Source organism: Periplaneta americana, chromosome 2 (assembly GCF_040183065.1).
Source record: "Periplaneta americana isolate PAMFEO1 chromosome 2, P.americana_PAMFEO1_priV1, whole genome shotgun sequence".
Taxonomy (NCBI): Eukaryota; Metazoa; Arthropoda; class Insecta; order Blattodea; family Blattidae; genus Periplaneta; species Periplaneta americana.
The window spans coordinates 21372750-21391332 of record NC_091118.1 but is presented as its reverse complement, the minus strand read 5'-3'; the positions used below and the strand labels follow the sequence as shown (position 1 = coordinate 21391332).

Sequence of the window (18583 nt, the reverse complement as noted above, 5' to 3'; positions counted from 1 at the left end):
AGGACGAAACTGGTAGTTGGAATTAGATGCAATAGTCTATAGTGCGATAATATGCACAAAAGAACTAAAGCCTGTATCGAAATGAACGGTCACTATTTTCAAAAATATGTTTAAATATCCATATTATGATTATTTTTCATTTTAACTTCATTATATTGTGCGCTAACGTGCTGTAGACAGTATAATATACACTGTATAATGAATACGCTCGCATGGATAACTCAGTTCTTGAGTAAAAACACTTACTGTTAATACTGTACTGTATTTTGATTAAACAAAACCTAATGAAAATTATCACACTCAAAATCGCGATATTTCCTAGTTTACGTACATGGATGAACTACTTTTCTTCCCTCCTATACCTAGGAAAGTGATTTGTTTGTATTTTACGCCAGCATCCTCGAACTCCAGTCGTGGAACGAGGTAGCAAACGGTTTTTCCGGTTCTCAACCGTTAATCCAAAGGTGTAGCCAGGTTAATATTAGAAATGTTAGTAAAAATAAAATGATGTCCCTGTGCTTTTACATAATCAGACTGTATACAGTCACTGCAGACTACTGTACTTCCAGAAGTTTAGAGTCACGCCAAAAGTGTCCGTTATTTCGGAAGTGGCGCTCATATTAGATGCATAAAATTACTGTAAACGTTTATAATTAATTTGAGGCATGCTCTCAGCTTGGATGTATATTTTTCTTCTGTAAGTCAGTACTCCAAATTTTTCAGTTAATGAAACCCATTATTATTTTTATTTTTCGTTTATTAGATACCATTACTGACAATGTATTTTCCTTGGAACTTCCAAGTTACAGACAAATCGGTGGAGCATATCCATACATGCGAGTACAATTCTTTCCATTAGGGCATTCATCCTGGGAAGGGCCCGACTTCATTGGGGCTCCTGCAAGAATAAAGTATTCATGTTATTAGATTGGGCGTATGTATTATTGATAATACAAGTTTAGGTGAGACATACTGCAAACAATAAGAATTGCCCACATGATTTAACATCACCAGTAAGGAGGCACTCAACATCCATTACTTTCTAGGAGTATACGTGGACTATTACCCATGCAATAAATGTGAATATGTATGTACTATAAATTTTATGTGGTACTTGAATTCTATAGCTCTTAATTAGCAAGGAAGTAAGTGAAAATCCGACGGCTACGCCCAAAATATTATACTTACTCACTTACTTACTTACTTACTTACTTACTTACTTACTTACTTACTTACTTACTTACTTACTGGCTTTTAAGGAACCCGGAGGTTCATTGCCGTCCTTACATAAGCCCGCCATTGGTCCCTATCCTGAGCAAGATAAAATCCATTCTCTATCATCATATCCCACCTCACTCAAATCCATTTTAATATTATCTTCCCATCTACGTCTCGGCCTCCCCAAAGGTCTTTTTCCCTCCGGTCTCCCAACTAACATTCTATATGCATTTCTGGATTCGCCCATATGTGCTACATGCCCTGTCCATCTCAAACGTCTGAATTTAATGTTCTAATTATGTCAGGTGAAGAATACAATGCGTGCAGTTCTGTGTTGTGTAACTTTCTCCATTCTCCTGTAACTTCATCCCTCTTAGCCTCAAATATTTTCCTAAGCACCTTATTCTCAAACACCCTTAACCTATGTTCCTCTCTCAAAGTGAGAGTCCAAGTTTCACAACCATAAAAAACCGGTAATATAACTGTGTTATAAATTCTAACTTTCAGACTTTTTGACAGCAGACCGGATGATAAAAGCTTCTCAACCGAATAATAACACGCATTTCCCATATTTATTCTGTGTTTAATTTCCTCCCGAGTGTCATTTATATTTGTTACTGTTGCTCCAAGATATTTGAACTTCTCCACCTCTTCAAAATATAAGTTTCCAATTTTTATATTTGTATTTTGTGCAATATTCTCGCCACGAGACATAATCATATAGCCCACTTTGTCTTTTCGGGATTTACTTCCAAAAATATCTCTTTACTTGCTTCCAGTAAAATTCCCGTGTTTTCCCTAATCGTTTGTGGATTTTCGCCCAAAATAGTATAAGGTAGGACCTGTCACAGGCCTCGGTGCTATGTGTCCCAGAACTTGGGGCTGTGTGTCACAGACTTCGAGGTTATGCATCACGGAACTCTAGGCTGTGTATCACAGACCTCATGGCTATGTTCCAAAGACATGGAGGCTCTCTGTTAAAGACCTCGTGGTTATCTGTCACAGACCTCGGCGCTATGTAGGCCTATCACAGAAATTGGGGCTATGTGTCACAGACTACAGGGCTGTCTGTCAAGCTAGGTATGCCAATTAGCTAACCCTTCATTAAATCCTCTCTAACCGTGTGACAAACATCGGTATACCGCGATAACAGGTAGTGCTCCGCGAAATGTCTGTTATGGTATGCCCGTATTCATAACTAATACAATACGACTCCAATTCTGTGAATGGTTGTATAATCCAAGCAAGCGCTAAGTCGTCGCGGTCAACGTTCGTACACAGTTTAATATAAGGTTCGTTCCAACAAGCGGTTCATGGATCAGTTCATGTAGCATCTTATGCGCATGTGCTAGTTAAACATCTGCTATGGGATTGAAACTGGACTGGACGCTGTTGGAACGCTTTCGCGGATCGTTATGTACTAAATCCAGAGATGCTATAACTGTGATCATCTTTGCTAAGAACGGGATGCTTATTATTATCGTTTTGCAGCTATTTCTAATTGCAGAAAATAGAATTTCGATCATTTTCTATAAAAAGATGACAAAAAATATGGAAGGCAAGAATTCCGTTAATTCAATGTCGTGTACTGGGGGACTCTTATCTAAAAATAGTTCTTTTTTTAATTATTAATGTATTTACGTTATTTATTATACTCTTAATCAAAGCTGCATGTTGAAATTGCAATGAACTATTTCAATACCCAAATAATTTCCATTCCCTTTCTTTTTGGCGAAAATTTAAATTAAATCTCTAGTTTTATTATTCGTCTGTACTGTCACTTTTCATCTTTATCCTCATTGATGTGAACAGTCGATCATGTCTTTCTTCAGTATCCAGGAGACGTTGGTGAGCTTATGCGCATGCGCGTCTCACGTACTCTTCCGTACATGCCTCAATCCACGGACTATTTCTGACCGTTCCGAACCCGTGTCAAAAGCTTGTTGGAACGCCCGACTGCAGTACATGTTTCCGGTTCAGGACTGGTTCGGATTGTGTTGGAACGCTTTTTCTGTACTGCGCATGCTCACGATGGTTACGGACGGTTCCTGACTGCTGTTGGAACGAACCTATACACAGTTGCGAAGCTCAATACTTACTAAATATGCAAACATAGACAGTTGAAATATGCATCCATAGATAGTTGCTAGCCACTAGGATCGCTACTATCGCCTCATCACAGACTCTTTCCCTAGCAGACGATAAAATGTATTGTACTTTTGATATCGTGTTCTTTTGAAAAATTAACACCTTTCTTCCACTATTGAAATACGAAATACATAAGATTTATATATTATTTTCATAAAGTGTATATTATATTTTATAAACTCACCGTCCTGGATCTTTCGGAAGGATATAACTTATGCTAAGTATTCTTGCAAAGTTTCGTGTAAATCGGAGCAAATGGAAGCTGCTAAGAACTTCATTATTGACCAAAAATATTGATTTGAGAAAACACAATTTTTAGTGGGTGTGTAATTTCAAAAATTGTTGCCAGACTTTTAACGTAGAAGGCAGGGGCTAAATATAGGACAGAATGTTGAACTTAAACGATCATATTAACAGCATAAACTTACTGTAAACGTTTATATTAGGGCTGGATAAAAAGTAATAGCAACAGTTCGATATTTCTGACATGGCTTTATTCACAAGGGTACAACATTTACGTACCTTCTATATAGTCGCCCCCCCTTATTTATTACTTTTTGCCAAATGTTTGGAAGGCGTCGTACACCATCAGCGCGTCAATCTTTGTTGATGTTCCGTATTAACCGCCCCATAGCACGGATAAGTTCATCTCTGGTATTGTACCGGGTCCCTCACTTTGGTGAAAAGATCGTAATCGCATGGACTGATATCGGTGAGTACGGTGGATGTTCCAGAGTCTCCCATTGCCAGCGGCGCAAGAGGTCCTTGACAGCATCATGAAGAATGATGGGATTCTGTACCACCAAGTGTCTTCGTTTTCTCCTGAGGGCTGGACGAAGGTGGTGCTGCAGGAACCTGCAGTAGTAGTCCGCGTTTGCCGTCTGCCTTGGAGGTACAGCGTGGTGCAGTATTACCCCATCAATGTCATACGCCACAATGAACGTCACCTTCACAACACTTTGTGTAGGGCGCACTTTCTTTGGACACGAAGAACCTGGATGCTTCCATTCATTTGATTGACGTTTCAAGTTTGGTTGATTCGTATGAGTGAGCCCAGGTTTCGTCCATAGCGACGTTTCGTCCAAGAAAGTCGTCATCTTTCCTTTGGTACCAGTCCAACAAGGCCTGTGCGACTGCATAGCGGTGCCATTGTTAAACCTCGGAAATTTCATGGGGTATCCAACGCCCTGTAATTCTGCGGTTACCCAGAATGTCTTTCAGAATGTGGAGTACAGTTTTAAGACATACTCCCACTTCCGCTGCTAACTCACGCGCAGTCCATCGGCGATCAGCATCCAACAGGGAAGCAAGATCTGAACTGTGTTGTCCTCCACGCGGGGTCGTCCTGTACGGAGTTTGTCCTGAACGGCATCCCTGCCTTCCCGGAACGCTTTAACCCATCGTGCCTTTGTGCGATATGGCAACGCTGCATCGGCACATGCTTCACACAGTCCCTGAAAACATTCTTGTGCACTACGACCTCGTGTCAGTTCAATTTTGATACAGGAACGTTGCTCTAGTTTTGTAAACGTGGTCTTAGGGCGCTCGCACTATCCCTATGAAAGTCAACGTTCTACACACTGCAGTAGATTGACAGAGTACTGTCGTCGCTGGCTGCACTAACTCATCTAACAGTCCTTGTTCATTTCCACACAGCTGGCAGCTCTCGAACGCACCATCGTCACGTGACAGCAGTGTTGCCATAACTTTTTATCCAACCTATGTAATTAATTTGAACTGTGCTGTCAGATTGGATTTACATTTGTCTTCTGTAAATCAGTGCTCCAAATTTTTAGCTCATGAAACCCATTATTACTTTTGTTTTTCGTTTATTAAATAATGACAATGTATTTCCGTTTGAATTTCCAACTTACACACAAAACGTTCCAGGATATCCAGACACATAAGAACAACTCTTCCCTTTAGGACATTTCTCCTTCAACGAACAACGCTGGGCTGGAGATCCTGCAAGAATAAAATATTCATATTAGATTATAATATTATAGATAATAGCCCAATGGGTTTAGTTGACGTGCTGCAAACACTAAGAATTGTCCACATGATTTACCATCACCAGTAAGGAGCAGATCCATTATTGTCTAGATATACAGAGTGATTTATATAGAACTGACACATTTCTTTCTTTATTTATTTCAAAACGAATGATGCTAGCCACAATTTGTTATGCCTCAAATGTAGAGTATCTTTGGGAGATTACCAACCTCTATAGCAAATGTTGAAAATTCTTTATTTATTCGGCTGGAAATTCACTTAATGATCAGTTTTTAACGTCAAATTAAGCAGGAGTTTTGATTCCCTGTCACGAGATGCGCAGATGTTTATTCTTTATTCCTTATTGTTGGCAGCTGTTTTCCACATTTTGTTTTAGTCACTGAAAATGCAGTACACATTAAATCAACTACTCTTCCTTGTGAAGCAATACTGGATTACGAATTCAATTACGGCTACTCAAAGGGCATACCAGAGAGAATTTGGAGTTCGCAATCCCCTCCCCCGAAGAAACACAATACTGGGACTGGTAAACAAATTGAAAACAACTGAATCTCTAAAAGATTATGACAATAAATATACGGAATAAAGAATAAACATCTGCGCATCTCGTGAAAGGGAATCAAAACTCCTGCTTAATTCGACGTTAAAAACTGGTCATTCAATGAATTTCCAGCCGAATAAATGAAGAATTTTCAACATTTGCAATAGAGGTTAGTAATCTCCCAAAGATACTCTACATTTGAGGCATAGCAAACTGTGGCTAGCATCATTCGTTTTGAAATAAATAAAGAAATAAATGTGTCAGTTCTATATAGATCACTCTGTACGTAGGTCTATTGATACTCCTGATGCAATAAATGTGAATATATCCGTACTATGTATTTTATGTAGTAATTGAATTCTATAACTCTTGATTAGCAAGGGAAAGTACAAGATTTTATTGTAAGTGAATTGTATTTTACTTTCCCACATTCTGAAATACAGTACACGTTCCGTATGGTACGACCACAACCCGCTAAATTCTAATCTTTGTTTGGCAGAAGTGGAGACTAAATTCGTCCTTGACTAATTAATTTTGTACATTAATAAGTCCAGTTTTCTTTATGTCAGGTATTAGATTTTTCACGTTTATTCGCATATGTTTATTAGCCAATATTTGTTCTATGTGTCACGGCATTATCTTTGGAAATGCCAACTGCTATTGTTAGACGGTATACAATAGACATAGGGTCGGTTAAGGTTGATTACGAGTACACCACTTAGCAACAAAATATAAAATAAATGTAACAGCCTAGAAAATGACAGACAGTACTCTCAGAAAAGCGATGTCAACATTTTGAAATTTTGCAGAACGTGCAAACGCTCTACCGACTGAGCTACCAGGGAACTCTACCGGATCCCGGCTCAATTATTTCCTTGAAATTATTCAAGTCTACTTTATGGGGAGCTATTCCTGAAAAATGAGATTTATATAATACTTGTCATTATTCGTTAACAGAAAACCACAATTTAAGTCACAAATAAAACGTGTGCACTCAATGCTGGATTCTTGGCATCTTGTCAATAGGCTGACCAGACGTCCCCGATTTCCGGGGACAGTCCCCGGTTTTGAGTTTCAATCCCCTGGGAGCAAATGTCCCGGTTTTCGTCCCCGGAAATTAATTTTGTACCGAGAAGCTTTGATTTTGTTTCAGTAAATATTTAAGTATCGTGATGAAACTGCTGCGATTCATGCACATTTCTGAACGGTTCTCAGTACGAGACAGAAGAACCAGTGAGATATTCTGCACTTCTTTGAGAAGAACATAGCATCTTTGTCTTCATTAGAGTTGCACGGAAGTGTTAGAATAATAATAATAATGATTTATTTGACCTGGCAGAGTTAAGGCCATACGGCCTTCTCTAACACTCAACCAGGAGTAAAAACTGCGTTATAGAAACACTACAAATTTACAAAGTACACACAAAACTGAATAAGATAATAATAATAAAATGTAAACAACAAGTAAGAAGAAATCAGACATAATATATAACATACAGAAAGAAAGAAAAAAGCATAATAAAATGTGAACAGCAGGTCAAAAATAAATGAGGCCTACAAAGTATAAAAAAATAAGACAATTATTGATAATAATAATAATAGTAATAATAATAATAATAATAATAATAATAAATAAGAATAGTAATGATAATAATAATGATAATAATAATAATAAATAATAATAACAGGCCTAATAGCAATAATAATAATACTAATAGTAGTAATACAATAGTGCAGTACAAAGCATACAATGAATACAATATTTTTAAGTATACACAGTAAGGAAAACTATGTTTATATATAGCTCAACTTATCACATTAGAGATATACCATTATCGGAAAATATGAAAACAAAAATATAAAATAAGTTAAATATCACTAGAACATAAAAAAAATGTGAATACGTGGAAACATGCAATACAACACTTGTCATAATAGTAAGTTAGTTTGGCAACTCGTCATAAGATAATTTTCTAACTTGGATTTGAAAGATTTCAATGTTCGGCAGCCCTTGACTTCAGGCGGCAGAGAGTTCCAGTGACGAGAGGTAGCAACAGTGAAAGATGAGGAATACAGAGATGATGTGTGAAGTGGAATTTCTAGCGTGTTATCGCGTTGTGATCGAGTATTAATATTATGATAGCGAGAGAGAGTATGAAAACGAGCGAATAAATGATAGGGGGATGAAGTGTGCATAATTCGATATAGGAGAGAAAGTGAGTGCAGATTTCTCCTCTCATGTAACCTAAGCCATGATAACTTCTCGAAAGAAGGTGAGATATGATCATAGTATCGAACATTACAAATGAAGCGGACGCACGCGTTATGAACACGCTGTAGTTTCTGGGCGGAATCAATCCTGAGATCACTGAACAAAACGTCGCAATAATCGAAGTGAGGTAGAATGAGTGTCTGTACCAGCGTCTGTTTTAATTTAGATGGATAATGATACAATCTTTTTAGTGAATGGAGAATAGAGAATGCCTTCTTACATGTATATTTAATATGCGTATCCCAACTAAGAATATACCGCAGTGTGAATTTTTAAGTAGTTCAAAACATGAGGAATTTTGTGACAAACCAACAGGTGAAAAGTGGTATGATGTTATTCAACATATGAAAAAAAAAATCCATTCCATTTGAAAATCTCCTCAAAATAGTGTCATTAATCATGTGTCTTTCAGTCAGTAATTCATCATCTGAAAGACTTTTCTCCACAATGAACTCAATCTGAAATGATGAATAGTCAAGAATTAAAATTGAAACAGTTAAAGCTTCGTTACAAGTGAAAACAAACTCATGTGAAGAAATTAGTGTGAAGCTGTATGGAAATGAACAGATCCTTAAAAAGATACATCCTTCAGAAAGGTACTTGTAAAATGTATATGTTGGAGTTCAGTGTGTATAATGTTATGTGCAGGCTTCGAGACTTCGGACCCAATAGAGCAGTTCAGTGGGAAATCCGCATAACGGCGTACTGAGTATAGTGGTAAAGCGTACAGAGGGTGGGGGTACTGTAGAATGAATGCCAAATACGAATAATTTAATTTTCATACAAACTGTATCTGAAACTATTACACGGTTAGAAAAATCAGAGCAAGAGATACCGGAAGCCCTCAAATTAATTTAGAAAATGATTCAGAGAATTAATGAGACGTCAAGTAGACCGGTTACTGAACGTGTAAAACAGAAGTGGAAATCAATTTTATGTAAAAATAACGGATATGGAACATTGTGTATTATAAAATAGCAAATTAGTGGACATAGAGTCAGCCGAGAATAAAGGACTGTCTTTTAGAGACTGCAATGATGTTAGGTTTTTTCGTTTTGCTCCTATCACGTTATGCGATGTAGAGCGCAGCTTTCTACAGTACAGACTTTGGCAGATAACCGAAAAATAGTTACGTTTGAGACACTGAGAATGTATCTTGTAGTAGGTACTGTACATTGCAATTCGGTACAGTAACTGCACTTCCTAAGGACGACCAATAGGATAAATGAAAAAATTAAAATTGCTACATGCTTATTTCCACCATTAACACTGTGTATAATTAAACACAAATGCTTATAAAAGACAGGAGAATAATTGCTTTTCACATTCTTTTGACGTTAACATTGTGTAATGTATATTTGCTTTCAGAATGTACATGTGTGTTTCCCCATACTACCGTACTCTACTCTAAATAGCAACGTTGTTACCTCAACTCATCTCTATCTACCTGCAGCGAGTCAACAACCTATAGTGCATGCATAGTAAACTTATTGTATCTCGTCCAAAGTCTCGAAGCCTGGTTATGTGAAAGACTTCCATGCATGCGTCAGTACTAAAATTGAATTCTTAGTAACTATAATAAAATTATGTACAGAAGTTACGTATGTTTATGCATTTAATTAAAACAGTTTCGAGAAATTTAGAGTGCAAAGTACTCTTATTGTATCTACTGTTACATGTATTTTATGCAACATTTCAACGCATAGTGACTAGATAAACATTTGTGATTTTTCTTGAAATTTCCGATGTCACTTGCTGGACCACTTGAGGTATGTCGATATAAAAGAGAATAATTGAGCTCCTGTTTAGTAGAGTTCTTGGTTACCTCAGTCGGTAGAGCGTTGGCGCGCTTAGTCAAAGATCCCAGGTTAGACACCCAGCCATGGAACAATTTTTCCCTTGAAATTATTCAAGTCAACTTTACAGGGAATTATTTCTGAAAAGTCAGATTTTTATTTTGAAACTATCCGACGATTTTCCCCAAAATAGTATAGAGAGAATAAATCAAAGGTATCTGTTACAGACTTTAGAGCTATGTGTCACAGACGTCGGACACAACTTAAATGAGGATGAGTTCTGTGGATATAAAGGGAATAATTGTGACGGTGTCGTATATGGTTCCTGGGGTAGCTCAGTCGGTAGAGCATTCGTGCGCTAAGCGAAGGGTCCCGAGATCGATACTCGACCCCGGAACAATTTTTCCCTTGAAACTATTCAAGCGAATTGATACTTAGTTGATGATCAACTTAGAACTGATACCAATAAATCAAACGAAGGGGTAAAGAAAAATAGAGATGTATTAATACGAATCATTGACGCTATTTGTCTTCTAGCTAACCAGGAGCTCCCTCTACGGGGACATAACGAATCAGATGGTTCTTTGAACAAAGTAAATTTTTAGAAATTTTTAATGTGTTAAAAAAATATGGTTTACTTTTAGAAAACCATCTGAATCTTTCACAGTGTTTCCAGGAACTTCTCCATTGATTCAAAATGATACCATAAAAACTATTTATTATTGATGTAGAAAAAGAAGAAATAAAAATGAAATTAACTCAGTTTCATTTGTAGCTATAATATTTAATTGAACTTCTGATATTGAGAACAAATCTCAACTATCTACATTTCTCCGCTATGTCTATGAAAGATTCTTGGGCTTTTTAGATGTTAGTGCTGATAGAACAGAAGATGGTTTATTTACTCACATAGCACGAGTAGTTACTGAATTTGAAATTTCTACTAAACTCCTGCGACTATAGACCAATTATATATTTTTAACAGAACACTCATACTCCAGGTTCAGCATACGCCACTGATGCTTATAACTCTGCCATTGGTTCAATAGCAAATACTTCTCTGCTCTTCTACCTTTAATATTTACGTCGCCTGTCAGACAATGGGTAGTAAGAATAAAGCTTAAGTACTTTCTCAAGGTTTATACTTACGAGTATGAGCACTTACTCTGGTTATATACTCATAACCACTAGAACATACTCATATTCGTAAGAATAAAGACATTCTACCTAACGCGAATATACAGGGTGTTTAAAAAATAGAGGGCTTAATTTCAGATATTTATTCCCCATATGTAGACAGTACAAAAAGTTAATTACAACATGTGTCCGGAAATGCTTGGTTTCCGAGTTATGGCCTTCAAAACAGTGATATTCACCGGAACGTTTTTCTTCCCGCAGGTGGGTGTCGTGACAGGAGATATAAACAGAGGACACTCTGACAGTTAATTCCGAGACGAAGGATACATTGAGTGTTGTGTTTGGCGTCGTACTGTGCGATATGTACTCAAATCAGCTGGCAGAAGTGCACTTCATGTACGGTAAGGCGGACGGCAATGCTGCGCTGGCTCATCGTTCGTACCAGGAGAAGACCCTGATCGACGGATAGGTAGAGGTGGCCCAATTGCTTGGCCTCCACGCTCACCTGATTTGAACCCTATCGATTTCTATTTGTGGGGCTATTTAAAATCATTGGTGTATTCGTCTCCGGTGCCTGACATGGAATCCCTTCGGAATCGAATTGTGGCAGATTGTGAGGAAATACGCAATACTCCTGGAATTTGGGATCGTGTTCGCAGGGCCATGAGACATCGATATGAGGCCTGTATTCAAGCAGGAGGTGGACATTTTGAACATCTGCTGTAAAGGCAACTAACTGCGGAAAGAAAAACTTTCCGGTGAATATCACTGTTTTGAAGGCCATAACTCGGAAACCAAACCTTTTTAGGACATATGTTGTAATGAACTTTTTGTATTGCCTACATATGGGGAATACATACCTGAAATTATGCCCTCTATTTTTGAAACACCCTGTATACTCATCTCTACAGCCTTCTTGATCGTTTAAAAGTTAGTATGTACTCGTGTTACCTATCCTCTTTGACCACATTGCACCGTGATGCTCAGTTTTTTTTTATAGACTTTCACATGCTATCCACATGCTGTAGTGGTTTGTGTTTTGCTTTTTGTAAATTTTGATAATGGATAAATAAATAATTAAATAATTGAATAATAAAATTAATTAATTAAATAAACAAATAAATAAGTAAATATAAATAAATAAATAAACATGAACGAGAGAGTGAATCATATAAGTGACAGTTAATAAAACAGGAAACAAGAAATTAGTAATGGGAAATCGTCATTACGGGATGTTGGACAGAGATTACAATCCATTTCTAGAATTCCAGTAATGCTAATTCTATTTTTTTTATTATGGAGAGTTATATATATATATATATATATATATATATATATGTATATATAATTTAAAGTTTCAAGTAATTGCATTTTGCAATTCAAATTTTACAAAATATACTGTAATTGTTAATTATATTTAACAATACAAACTAACCTCATAATTTGATACCCTTCATATTTTTATAGGTTATGTTTTTTATAAATAACAAATACGTGTTTAACCTTTTTCACATTCACTTTTGTGAAGAGTTAAAGGCTTCTGAAGTTCACGTCCTTCTCTATACTTTTCCATGAGGCACTACATCATTAATAAATTCTGCCTTTTTTTTTAACTTTAAACTGAACACAAATCAACAAATATTCATAATTGAGCCTGCTACAAACCATACTCAGAATAACATGTGAACGAACTTATAAATATGAGAATATACTACAGAGTGATTTATATAGAACTGACACATTTCTTTCTTTAATTATTCCGTTGAAAATTCATTCACTGACCCAATTTTAGCACCAAATTAAGCAGAATGTTCTGGAGTTTCGATTCCTTGTCACTAGATGCGCAGATGTTTATGTTTTATTCCTATTATTGGCAGCTGTTTTCGACATTTTGTGTCAACGTGAAAATGCAGTACACATTAAATCAACGACTCTTCCTTGTGAAGCAATGCTGGATTACGAATTCAATTGCAGCTACTCAAAGGGCATACCAGAGAGAATTTGGTATTCGCAATACTGGGACTGGTAAACAAATTGGAAACAACTGGATCTCTTGTGAGTGAAAAGGGCAAGCATCGTTCATCTAGGCTTCCCATGGTTGTTGTTGACGTAAGAGCACGACTGGAGCAGTCACCCAAAAAATCATTAAGACGTTTGTCGCAGGTAGACAGGGTACACCTACTCAATGTGTCAGAGACCCTAAAGCCATATAGGGTTACGGTTGTTTATCAGCTACAGTAACCAGATAAGGATAAAAGATTGAATTATTGTCGTTGGTTTCAGACTTTCATTGTGCAAAATCCTGCCATATTGTCCATTACATGGTTCACAGATGAAGCATGGTTCCATTTATCCGGTTATGTGACGACCGAATAATTTCCAGGAAACTGTGGCCACCGAGATCTCCGGATTTGACAACGCCGGACAACATTTGCTATAGAGGTAAATAATCTCCCAAAATTCCTCTACATTTTAGGTACAAAAAGTTGTCGCTAGCACAATTCGTTTTGAAACAATTAGTGAAAGAAATGTGTCAGTTCTATATAAATCACTCTGTAGCTTTTATTCTTATCAAGCATGAGTATATATTTTGTTCAAGATGGACACTTGAGTATATTCTATTATGCTTCCATGTTATGAGTATGTAATCAAAGATGAGTAGGTACTCAAATGTTTTTATTCTTACTAACAAGAGTATATACTAGTCTAGTCTAGTATATACTATATACTCTTGTTTAGGCCTATTCTTACCACGGATTATGGAAGGAAGTATAGTTTTTCGTCATTTCTAACAAATCAAATTTTTGGATAAGTGCAGTTTGATTCTAAGCGACTCATTTGTTCACTCACCCATAGCGGCCAAGATGCAATACAACACCAAGACGAGTAAAAGCTTGAGGCTGAACATCGTTGCTGCTACTAAGTTGGAAGCGTTTGACGTGCAACAGGCTTCAGTCGCCTTTATATTACCAGAGTTTCTTCACACTCTGGAAGTGTCATTGTTCCTTTAACCTGATAAAGCCCTGTATTGGTTACAATGTCATAACAGGAATTTCACTTTTTGCGCAACGCCTTTATCGAAAATTAAAATTCACCCAGATTTTATGAACTGTGTCGCAGTTAATTTCCATACCTGATTAAGAGTCTTTGTACTTCGCAATACTAATATCTTAACCCCCTTAGCCACTGTCTGCGATTTCGCGGTTATCATGCTGGAAATTTAGCTTTATTCGTAACGACATTATAGACAGTTGAATCACTGGTTTGAAGAACGATGCAACTGCAAGAAGATAATTTCTCATAAATCATATCAAACTCCTTAACTTGCTTGTTTACTTCTTCATGGAATTTCACATCAAATAGAAAATGCATACTTTTATGTTTTGAGTCACATGGAGCTATTACAAAAATAAGAGATACATAATTACCCTATCATGTTGGTCATAAACAGTTGGATTTATGTCTTTCTTCAAACTGTCGGACAATCTACAGGGACATCATTTTATTTTTACTTCAATTTTTATTGTACCTGAGTTTTTGAATGTACTTCACTCCCCCACCCCCTCTACTAATGAAGTTCGAACTGTCCTACACACAGAATTAAGGCCGCATATAGTAAACAGCACTGAATTAGTGAGTATAGTACGTTCCAGAATATGTTCGCGTTTTTTAGTGACGAAAGAGCTTTCAATATTGAATCACATTTTCGCACAGGTACTGTCCGTTTGCCTACGTCGCATCCCGATTTCCCCCACCTGCTTCTGTTTGCCCCTCTGTAAAAGCTAGGCTGTCTTAGCTCTTTTCTGAAAACATTAATTTCAGTTAGGAATTGATCGTTTACGTAATATTATACAACTGTTTAAAATAATTTCAATAAAAGGGCCTCGTTAAGTAATTAACGTGATTTTCCCCCTTTCTACGATCCTGCGACATAACCACTTGGACGAACAGTAGATAGCATGTCTGAGTAATTTTATCTGTGCAGTCGAGCAGAAGTGAAGATTCAATTTAGAGGACGTAAGGTACTCTTTTATAGAGTAGGTACAGAATTATTTCAACATAAGTTACTAGTACGAAGGACGAAACTGTCAATTGGAATTAGATGCAATAGTCTATAGTGCGATAATATGCACAAAGAACTGAAGCCTGTATCGAAATGAACGGCCACGATTTTCAAAAATGTCTTTAAATATTCATACTATGATTATATTTCAATTTAATTTCTTTCTCTATATTGTACGCTAATGTGCTGTAGACAGTATATTAATATACACTGCACAATGAATACGTTCGCATGAATAACTCAGTTCGTGAGTAAAAAACACTTATTCTTAATACAGTACTGTATTTTGATTAAACAAAATCCTAAAGAAAATTATCGAACTCAAAATCGCGATATTTCCTAGTTTCCGTAAATGGATGAACTACTTTTCTTCCCTCCTATACATAGTAGAGCGATTTGTTTGTGTTTTAAACCAGTATCATCGAACTACAGTCGTGGAAGGGGATAGCAAACTGTGTTTCCGGTTCTCTGAAGGTATAGTCAGGTTAATATTAAAAATGTTAGTAAAAATAAAAGGATGTCCCTGTATTATGTAATGTAACATGAAAATTAAGTGCGACAAAGACAAATTACATTTCAACTGTTTTAAATCTTATTTGAATGAACTGATGGGAAAATATGTGTCAAATCAATACAAAAGAATAATAAATAAAAACGGGAAAAGTACTTCAGAAAAACTGACATTATTTCTCTGATTTCCATCCTTATTATCACTGCGAGTTTCATCACATGAAGTAGGCCAACAATTCACCAACTCTTCATAGAACGTTTTCTTATCATCTGGGATGCATCACCCAAATGCGTCGACTTGCTCTACGGATTTCAGAAACGGAGTGTACTGCTCTATGACAAGGAATTTAGACATTATCAATCTTATTCACGAAATAAAAGTTGCATAAAATGTAGCAACCATTAGTACTTGGTCAGTTGCCTCAAAAGTAACTTTTTTTACTTAGTGAGGTGGCTTAGATGGTAACGTTTGACTTGTATTCGGGAAGTCGCCGATTCAAACCCCGTTGCTGGCCAGTCTGACTGGTCTCCCTCATTCACAAACGGAAATTCCGGATTGAAAATTTACATGTCATATTTCATCACCGTCTCGCTCACCAGTATCATAAACATTAATCAAAATCTAAAATCAGTTACATGAACACAAGCAGTGCTGCCGACTGAAATGTCCGGAAAATCGCCAAATAGGAGTTCAAAAATCGCTAGACCCCTTATTGTCAGCCAATTCTTCATAAAACGATTTCTTATAATTTTTACGTCCTTCATTTTCTTCACATTGTAGGAAGTTTGTTGTTGTAGGCTCTTGCTATAGGTAACTCGGGATCCATGCCCGACTTCAAAAGCAGGAAGCTCTCCTGTATCAATCCATTAATGTAGCGTGAGAGGTATAAGTTATTCAAGTTTTGAAACCTGAAAAGTTTTATTTACGAATTTAGTGGTTTTCTTGAAAAAATTTGGCCACGAATATTTTGAAGTCAAGTAGGCCAACATCTTTGGACGTAATCCTTGTTACAGAAAATCCTCTTTTCTTGGCAGTAGATATCAGCTGTATATACTCTTCTGTACTGTAAATTCTATCCTTGTTCCTCATCAGTCGTAGGTCTACATTATTGGTATCTAAAATATTGTTTAAAATACTCGTAGTATTACTTGATCACAAAGTAGTTCAAAGCACTATTAATAGAGAGCAGTCCACACCTGTGGAGTAACGGTCAGCGCGTCTGGCCGCGAAACCAGGTGGCCCGGGTTCGGATCCCGGTCGGGGCAAGTTGCCTGGTTGAGGTTTTTTCCGGGGTTTTCCCTCAATCCAATACGAGCAAATGCTGGGTAACTTTCGGTGCTGGACCCCGGACTCATTTCCCCGGCATTATCACCTTCATTTCATTCAGACGCTAAATAACCTGAGATGTTGATACAGCGTCGTAAAATAACCCAAAAATATAAAATAAAAGATATAAATAAAAATAAAAATAGAGAGCACTGTACTGTCAATAACAGAAAAGGTTTGAAGAACGGAATAAATACGGGATTCATTTGTTTCTTAACTCAAAAGATTTTAGGAATGTTGAAACTGTCGTAAAAATATATAATAGTTTAATATGAAGTAAATTAGAGTACGCATATATAGTTTGGAACCCTTACTATTACTCGCACTCTAGAGATAGCACAGAATAAAATCCTAAAACTGCTATATATGAAAAAAAAACATTAATGTTACAACATATTCCAATCTTTTGAATCCATGCTGGTTGAATTTAAAGTACCATCTCTCAGTAGTCGCAGGATAAGAGCACAACAAATGTATTTGTTCAAAACCATAAATGGTTTAATAGACAACCCTGATCTTCTACAGCTAATTAGTTTCAATATTGGTGAATCAAATTTGAGAAAGCGATCTCTTTTTTATTTACAGACATCAAAAACACAATCTCATAAAATGTCTCCACTTTTATTAATGCTTCGAACTTACAATCATCTATCAAATAAACAAGACTTAGATTTCTCGTTAACGTACAATATATATATAAAAAAAGTTATATACAGCAATGGTTTCATGATATGTTGGATTCTAGTTGCATGTTTGTTGTAGTTGTAGTCAGGTATCATGCTGGTTGGAACACGTTTCCTGCAGTGGTGAATTTCTTAAATAAATAAATTAAGCCTATTAGTCCTACTATATAATACTGTATACTGAATTTATTAACATAGTGTTTTATTTACTCTGTAATTTGCCAATTATAGCTACGTTTTACATTTTTGGCTATGATATCTATACTTAACTCTTTTAATTTATTTTTATTTAGTATTCTTTATTTATATCTATATCTGTGTCTTTTATTTAGGTAGTATCTATTTTTTTTAATTTTTAATTTGTAATTACACTTGTATCTTGCATTTGTTTCTGTTTTATTTCTTTTTTCATGTTATATGCAATTCTGTTTTTTTAATAAATCTGTACTTTTTAATGAATTGCTAACTCATAAAAGATTTAACGACTCAGGACGTAGGCCTAATTGTACTAGATTCAGGTACAGTTGAACCCCGATTATCCGTCAGCTTATTAACCGATTGTTGGATTATCCGTGTCATACTCTCCTTTTTTGTTGCAGAAAAAATATTGCGTACTGCACAATACATTAGCACGTATTTTTTGTATAGAGAGTGATATTACAAGCCTTTGCTCTTACACATTATGATCTACTGTTCGAGTGACTTGTTTAATTTCTCTGCAAAACGTCCTCCAGAAGTTCCAAAAGAATACATGTTGTGCTAAGTATCGAAGAGATGTGTATATAATTGAGTGGTTTTGGAAAAGAGGAGCTGTGGTTCATCTCACATCGGAATACGAGATTAGAGTTACAACTGTGCGGGATTTAATAAAGAAA

At 36.3% G+C, this 18583-nt stretch overlaps 1 long non-coding RNA gene across 1 annotated transcript; it reads right to left on the bottom strand.

The window, feature by feature from the left end:
* Positions 1-736: 736 nt before the first annotated feature.
* LOC138715789 (uncharacterized) lies at positions 737-14126 on the bottom strand. The gene is made up of 3 exons (XR_011336571.1): positions 13976-14126; positions 5241-5331; positions 737-898 (listed from the first exon to the last, which is right to left on the bottom strand). It is a non-coding gene; the product is annotated as an uncharacterized lncRNA (long non-coding RNA).
* Between the last annotated feature and the right edge of the window lie 4457 nt (positions 14127-18583).